We start from the raw sequence: 8182 nt of genomic DNA on the forward strand, positions 1-8182 counted from the left end.
CCAACCCATAGGCATTCCCTGTGTCTGGAACTCTCTTCTACACGCTCTGGATGCAGGCTCCTTTTTCTCCTTCAGATCTGAACCTAAACATCACCTCCACATGGAAGCCTTTATTAAGCATCCTCTGAAATAGGTTCCACCACATAAAGCTTCCTTCTATTATTCGCAGCCACAGCACCCACGTCATTTCCTTCTTTGCATGCGTCCCAGTTGGTCAGGACACACTTATTGGTTTATTGGAGGTTTCCCTCCATTTGTTGCAGTTTCTTTGAGTGCAGAGGGCTTATTCCTTGTGTTCGTTCATCCAGAGCCAATCCCAGTGCTGACCACAACACAGATTTCATAAACACAGTAAATCCCGTAGTTCCCCCTTACCCATGGGGGACATGTTCCTAAACCCCCAGTGGATGCCTAAAATCACAGATAGTACCAAACCTTTTTTTTTTTTCTCTTTGTAGGTAGTGTATTTTAAATAGCTTTCAAGACACACATATTTTTTCCTTTAAAAAAGTCTGTTGGTGGCCGGGCGCCGTGGCTCACGCCTGTAATCCCAGCACTTTGGGAGGCCAAGGCGGGCAGATCACGAGGTCAGGAGTTTGAGACTAGCCTGGGCAACATGGTGAAACCCCATCTCTACTAAAAATACAAAAAATTAGCCGGGCGTGGTGGCACACGCCTGTAATCCCAGCTACTCAGGAGGCTGAGGCAGAAGAATCGCTTGAACCCGGGAAGCGGAGGTTGCAGTGAGCCGCTGAGATTGTGCCACTGTACTCCAGCCTGGGCGACAGAGCTAGACTTCCTCAAAAAAAAAAAAAAAAAAAAGTCCGTTGGAGCAGTTTTGTTCCTGAATTTTGCGGGTCATTCTCATGGTCCCGAGCCCCCGAACTCCCGCTCGTGGAGGCAGCCGAGGGGGGGGCTGGAAGCCCACGCGGCCTATCCTGACAGCGCTCACAGCACTGGTGGAGCAGCTGTGCCCCGTCTTGCCACAGATCATGCATGGCCGCCATGTGAGCTAAAACTTCCATTTATTTCAAAGCAGTAATAATTTAAAATTCTAAAAATCTTTCCACCGCTGAACGTTTAGAGGGTGAGGTTAGACAAAAGACGGGGAGGCTGAGGACGCCCCAGAGGGGACCATGTGGCCCACGCCTTCCCGAGCCAGGGAGCCGGTGGGCCGGGCCAGGGTCCTGCCCTGGAACAGGCGGGGCCTGTAGCGCTGACCAGCCAAGAGTGGCGCCTCCGGGGCACCCAGTCTGTGGGTGCCGTGCGGCGCTGGCTGAGGGTGGTTGGGAAAGGCCCCGCGGTTTCCCCGCAGCCTCAGGCGCAGCGGGCAGGGGTGGGTGCCGGCCCACAAGGGCTCAGGAGTTGCTTGTGGCGTTCTCGTTGCTGGGCGAGCTGGAGGAGGGGGAGGACGACGAGGAGGAGCAGCTCATCCCAGTCGGGCTCGGGGCGGGGGTGTTCGTGGCCGTGTTGTGTCCCGGGAGGCTTTTTCGGCAGACGGGGCAGCTGTCGTGCTGCTCCAGCCGGTGCACTATGCAGCCATCGTGGAACAGGTGGTTGCAGGGCAGCTGCTTGCCCAGCGCGTAGTCATCCTTGCACACGGGGCACTCGAGCCCGGAGCCTACGTGCTCCTCGGTGACGGGGACGGTGGGGAGGGACTGGATCTTCTCTTCATCTGCCGGTGGGGGGGCCCGTGTTTTCAAACTGATTGAGGAGCTGTGCGAAGGCGTCCAGGCCGTTGGCCACTCAGGCGTAATCCATAGGGTTTGAGTGCAGGACTCCCCAAGGACCCAGGCCGGGGATGGTGGCGGGCGTGATGATGCCGTTGACGAGCTGCTGGATGATCCCTTCTAGCGTGGGGAGGCCTTTGGGCCGGCCGGTGGCCCGTGGGGAGGCGGAGGAGAGGCTGCCGGGCGCAGTACGGGGCCGGGACTGATGCTCTCTCTCCCACGGTCTCTCAGGGTCCTTGCTGCCGTCAGCCTGCGCCCCAGGAGGGAACGTGGGGATCTCGAAGCTGTCGTCAAAGATGCCGAAAGCAAACTGCCCGTAGCCCTGCGGCAGCGTGAACAGATGCTGGTCCACGTTCTCCAACGGCGGCCGGCTGTGGTCCGTGGGGGCAGTGGAAGGGGCAGAACTGTTTTCTGTGCTCCTGGTCTCTTCAGGAAGCTCCTCGATAAAATCAGACGCGCATCTTGGGCAGATATAATCCGATAGGCGCGGGACGATTTCCAGGGAGCAGCAGTGGCAGAAGAACCGTCCTACCTGCGGCGACGCCTAGGCCCTGGCCACGACCCCCTACTCTGCGCCGCCCGCCCCCCGCGAGGCGCCAGCCGCCGGCCGTTTGCTGCTCCCTCGCTGATCGACACCCAAACCTTTTATATGCTATGTTTTTCCTACCTACACATCTATGATCAAGTTTAATTTACAAAACAGGCGCTTACAAAGGAAGCGATTAACAACAATAACGAATAATAAATAGAACAATTGAGTCAAATAAGGGTTACTTGAACACAAGCACTGCAATACCATGGATTGGTCTCATAACTAACAGCTACTAAGAGACTAATGGGCAAGTAGCATCTACAGTTCAGATATACTGAACAGCCAGAGGATTCACAGGCTGGGAGGGGTGAAGCAAGACGGTGTGAGATTTCATTACGCCACTCAGAATGGCAAGCAACTGAAAACATGAATTATTTCTGGAATTTTCAATTTAATATTTTTGGACTACAGTTGACTGCAGGTAACTGAAACCGTGGATAAGGGGGTACTACTGAATCTGTATTTTGAATTTTCTAGCTAAGAATATCACCTTTTTTTGTTTGTTTGTTTTTGAGATGGAGTCTTACACTGTCGCCCAGGCTGGAGTGCAATGCCACGATCCTGGCTCACTGCAACCTCCGCCTCCCGGGTTCAAGTGATTCTTCTGCCTCAGCCTCCGGAGTAGCTGGGATTACAGGCACCCGCCACCACACCCAGCTAATTTTTGTATTTTTAGTAGAGACGGGATTTCACTATGTTAGCCAGGCTGTTCTCCAACTCCTGACCTCAGGTGATCCATCCGCCTTGGCCTCCCAAAGTGCTGGGATTATAGGCATAAGCCACCGCCCCCGGCCAGAATATCACTTTTTTACAACTTTTTTTTTTTTTTTTTAAATTTTGAGACAGAGTTTCTCTTTGTCGTCCAGGCTGGAGTGCAGTGGCGCCATCACAGGTCACTGCAACCTCTGCCTCCTAGGCTCAAGCAGTCATCCTGCCTCAGCATCCCTAATAGCTGGGACGACAGGTGCCCGCAACCATGCCTGACTAATTTTGTGTTTTTTGTAGAGAAGCGTTTCACCATGCTGCCTAGGCTTGTCTTGAACTCCTGGGCTCAAGTGATTCACTTGCCTCAGCCTTTCAAAGTGCCAGGATTACAGGCATGAGCCACATGGCCAAGAATATCACCTTTATCTTTAACAGATATTTTTCTTTTTCTTCTTTTTTTTTTTTTTGGAGACAGGGTCTCACTCTGTTGCCCTGGCTGGAGTGCAGTGGCATGAACAAGGCTCACTGCAGCCTCAATCTCTTCGGCTCAAGTGATTCTCCCACCTCAGCCTCCCAAGTACCTGGGACCACAGGCATGTACCACCCTACCTGGCTACCTTTTAAAATTTTGTGTAGAGACCAGGTCTCACTATGCTGCCCAGGCTAGTCTTGAACTCCTGACTCAAATGATCCTCCTGCCTCGGCCTCCCGAAATGCTGAGATTACAGGCATGAGCCATCGCACCTGGCCAACAGTTATTTTTCTTTACTGCAAGAGCCTTACATTGTCATGGTAGAAAAGATTAGACTCCATAGATTAAATAAAAACATAAAATCATGCTACCCCACATTTAGAGATAGCCACTATTAGCCTTCAGATATATTCCTCCAGGGCCTTTTTAATGAATCTCGATGCAGGGATATATATGCTCCCAAGTCCTTCAACTTTCTGTGGTCGCCTGTTCTTTGACAGCCAAATAAAATGTCTTGGTCCCATGCCACGTGCTGAGGGACATCAAACCTTCTTCCGGTAATTTTCCAATCCCTGGTTCAGCTGAATCCTCACATCCATTTCCTAAAGTTGCTGTCTGCTCTCTTCTCTGCTTTGTCCCTGCACCCTCTACTTTGTCTCCATCTATCGCCTCCTTTGTCCGTCCCCAAAGGTCACCAAGCACTAAGTGGATAATAGATTCTTCTTTACTGGAGTTCAGGATCAAGAAGGTGACCCCCAACCAAGCACAAAGTGGGAGATGACATAAGTTTCAGCGCTGGCCATTGCTGCCAGCAATGGAGATTTCTTGCGTACTTCTGCATCCAAGGTCTTGGCCTGCTGCCATCTTGGTCTTCTCCCTTCCACCTCTAACCAGGTCCTTCTCTGCTTTGCTACACATATCAGGACCTTGAAAATAGTCTTTCTGACCTATCGGAAAGAAAGATCAGATTCCTGGCACTTCTGTTCTGCAGAACAGCTTAGCTCATCTATACATCTATACTTTTCTCTCCTGATAGAGCTTGTCCAGGTACCTGCTCTTTCATAGTGGGGGGAGGGTGACAGTGGGGTGGGGATGGAGACAAAAAAAGGCAGAGATATCAAGAGAGTTTCCACAACTAAGAAACAAGGTGTCACAGGGCCCTATGACCACCATCTGGTTCAATGACTCATTTGAAGGGCTCACAGAACTCAAAAAAATGGCTAGACTCATAGTTTAGTTCATTGCATTGAAAGAATACAGATTTACATCCTGATCTAGTTTGAATGAAAAAAGAAAAAGAAAGAAGAAAGAAAGAAAGGAGGGAAGGAAGGAAGGAAGGAAAGAAGAAAGGAAGGGAGGGAACGAAGGAAGGAAAGAATACAGATTACCAGCCCAGGCAGCATGGTGAAATCCCATCTCTACCAAAAATAAAAATATAATATAATAAATTTTTAAAAATTAGCTGGATGTGGTGGCGGATGCCTGTATTCCCAGCTACTGGGGAGGCTGAGGTGGGAGGATCACCTGAGCCTGAGAGGCAGAGGTTGCAGTGAGCCAAGATCACACCACTGCACTCCAGCCTGGCAGACAGAGAGAGACTCTGTCTCAAAAAAAAAAGAAAAAAAAAAGAAAGAAAGAAAGAGAGAGAGAGAGAGGGAGGGAGGGAGGAAGGAAGGGAGGGAGAGAAAGAAAGAAAGAAAGGGGGAAAGGAGGAAGGACCATTATTTACTTAACTGATCCCATATTATTAGACATTAACTTGTTTTCATTTTTTACTGTAATAGATAATACTTTAACAACATCCCTCTGATTATGATGGTGGTGCTATGTCCAGTATTGTTATGACTCAAAGAGAAATTCCCACATGATTATGTCCTGGTTCACCTTATGAGGAGGGAGAGCTCCCCTCAGGCTAAGTCCTAACACATCCAGTCTAGGGGGCCTTACAAGTGTTGTGGCCCCAGGGTAGCTACAGGGGGCTGTTTACAGACAATGGGACAATGAGAAGCTGGCTGCCTTGACTCCCTGCCCCATCCTCCAAATGGAAGGTGCCTCTCTCTAGAATCCATCTTGAGGGCTCCAGATTCCTCCTCCTCATTTTCCTCTTCCTCTGTTGTCCCTCCCCTCCCCCACCACACCCCAAGCCCAGGTGCATCTCATCTTGGAGTTGTGAGGGAGAAGGCTCCAGACCCTTCCTGTGTCTCAGCCCAGCAACTGCTTTTACAGAGCTGTAAGGAGGGAGGAAAGCAAACCAAACCTTAGGGTACAGTGAATGAACAAGAGAAGGAGAGGAATACATCAAAAATACTCATTTTGAGTTGGGCACTGTGGCTCATGTCTGTAATCCCAACACTTTGGGAGGCCAAAGCAGATGGATCACTTGAGCCCAGGAGGTCGAGACCAGCCTAGGCAACAAAAATTAGCCAGGCATGGTGGTGTGCACCTGTAGTCCCAGCTACTTGGGAGGCTGAGGTGGGAGAATCACCTGAGCCCAGGAGGTTGATGCTGCACTAAGCCATGATCTAGCTACCACACTCCAGCCTGGGTGACAGAGAAAATATGCATTGTGACATTTGGAGCTACAACTCTGCCATAAAACAAAAGCAGCATCTGCATCCTTCATTCAATATTTCCTTAAGATAGGTTACTACATATTAGGCATTGATATGGTTTGGCTGTGTGCCCACCCAAATCTCATCTTGAATTGTAGCTCCCATAATTCCTAAGGGTTGTGGGAGAAAGCTGGTGGGAGATCATTGAATATGGGGGGCGGTTCCCCCCATACTGTTCTCGTGGTAGTAAGTCTCACAACAGCTGATGTTTTTGTAAGGGGTTTCCCCTTTCACTTAAGTCTCAATTATCTGTTGCCTGCGGCCATGTGGGACATGCCTTTCTCCTTTCACCATGATTGTGGGACCTCCCCAACCATGTGGCACTGTGAGTTCATTGAACCTCTTTTTCTTTGTAAAATCCCGTGTCTCAAGTATGTTTTTGTCAGCAGTGTGAAAACAGACTAATACAGGCATTGATTGTTACAAGTGCTTTCCAAATATTAACTTAATTTTCCTAGTATCCTGTGAGCTTAGGAACTTTTATTATCCCCACATTACAGATGAGGAAATTGAGGCATGAGGACATTGAGTAATTTGCTCAAGGTCATGCAGGTGTAATTGGCAGAGATAAGGTTCCAACCTAGGCTGTCTGCCTCTCTGTTTGCTATGTGGCCTCTCCTTAGCAGGGAAATTGAAAAGAATGCATGCATTTCAAGGGTTTCAAAACAGGTGCCCTCCTGAAGGTTGTTTTCTATTTTAAACTTCCGTGTAGACAGAACAGTATTCATTCAATAGTCATTTGTTGAGTGCTTACTACGTGCCAGATGCCAGGGCCACATCGACGAACCAGACATAAGCCTGCTATCAAGGAGTTTCCAGAAAACAGGACAAACACCATACTTGGCTGGCTGTGCTGTGGTATAGACAACAGCAGGGTGCCCTGGAGCAGTCAGAACCATACTTAGTTTAGTTTTAGGGTTAGAAAAGACTTCTGGGCCCAAATGCAGTGGCTCATGCCTGTAATTTCAGCATTCTGGAAGGCCAAGGCAGGAGGACTGATTGAGTCCAGAAGTTCAAGACCAGCCTGGGCAACACAGTGAGATCCTGTCTCTACAAAATTTAAAAATTAGCCAAGTATGGTGGTGCATGCCTGTGGTCCCAGCTGCTTGGGAGGCTGAGGTGAGAGGATTGCTTGAGCCTCGGAGGTCAAGGCTGCAATGAACCGTGATTGCATCACTGCACTCCAGCCTGGGCGACAGAGACCCTATCTCAAAAAAAGAAAAAAGACTTCCTGCAGGGCAAGATTTATGAACTAAGAGCTGGACTGATGAGGAAGAGTTAGCCAGGAGAGGGGGGACTTTGGAAATGTAAACAATGGGGCTACCTTATAGCTTTTGAGGGCCCTAGGCCTTTTACTTTCATGGGCCCCTCCCTCCGTTAAACAAATATATTAAAATACATATTTTATGACTGTGTTGGTATAAACATATAAATTACTATTATATATTAAAACACCTTTTGTGATTTAAAAGTCCATTGTTTTTCTTTCTGATTTTAAATAAATTAAAACATGTTCATGGATCCCTAAAAATATTGTGGTCCCCAAGTTGTGCCTTCAGAAGTCAGCAGAAATAGAGCCTGGAGGTGGCAGGTGCAGGTGAGAAAGACCTTTGTCAGCCAAGGAAAGGGTTTAGATGTGATCCTAAAAGTTCTAGGAGCTACATGTGGGTTTTAAGGAGGGCAATGTGAACGGGTTCATTTCAGAAAGTTCCTGTAGCTTCAGTGTAGAGCATGGCTGGGAGGGGAGGCTGGAGGTGGAGTCATGAGCTCTGAGTGTGTCAGAGGGATCCAGGGGAGATCTGAGGGCACACTTCAATCAAGGAAGGAGCCCAGGGAAGGGGACAGACAAACTTAGAGACTAACGGGGTAAAATCAACAGGACTTGGCCATTGGTCGAATGCAGGGGTGAGGAGAGGGGGCATCCAAGGAGATTCCCAGGTGTGTGACTTGGGCGCCTGAGTAGAGTCATTTGTTACACTGCAGATGAAAAGAAAAGGAACCGATTGGAGCGCATGGTAGGAAAAAATAGTTAAGCTTTTATTTTTCAGCAGTATTGAGTTTGTGATGCCTT

General features: G+C 49.1%; 1 pseudogene; it reads right to left on the minus strand.

The window, feature by feature from the left end:
- Positions 1–424: 424 nt before the first annotated feature.
- Positions 425–4098, minus strand: LOC100439063 (E3 ubiquitin-protein ligase RNF126-like; annotated as a pseudogene).
- Positions 4099–8182: the final 4084 nt, after the last annotated feature.

Source organism: Pongo abelii, chromosome 19 (genome assembly GCF_028885655.2).
Source record: "Pongo abelii isolate AG06213 chromosome 19, NHGRI_mPonAbe1-v2.0_pri, whole genome shotgun sequence".
NCBI classification, from domain to species: domain Eukaryota; kingdom Metazoa; phylum Chordata; class Mammalia; order Primates; family Hominidae; genus Pongo; species Pongo abelii.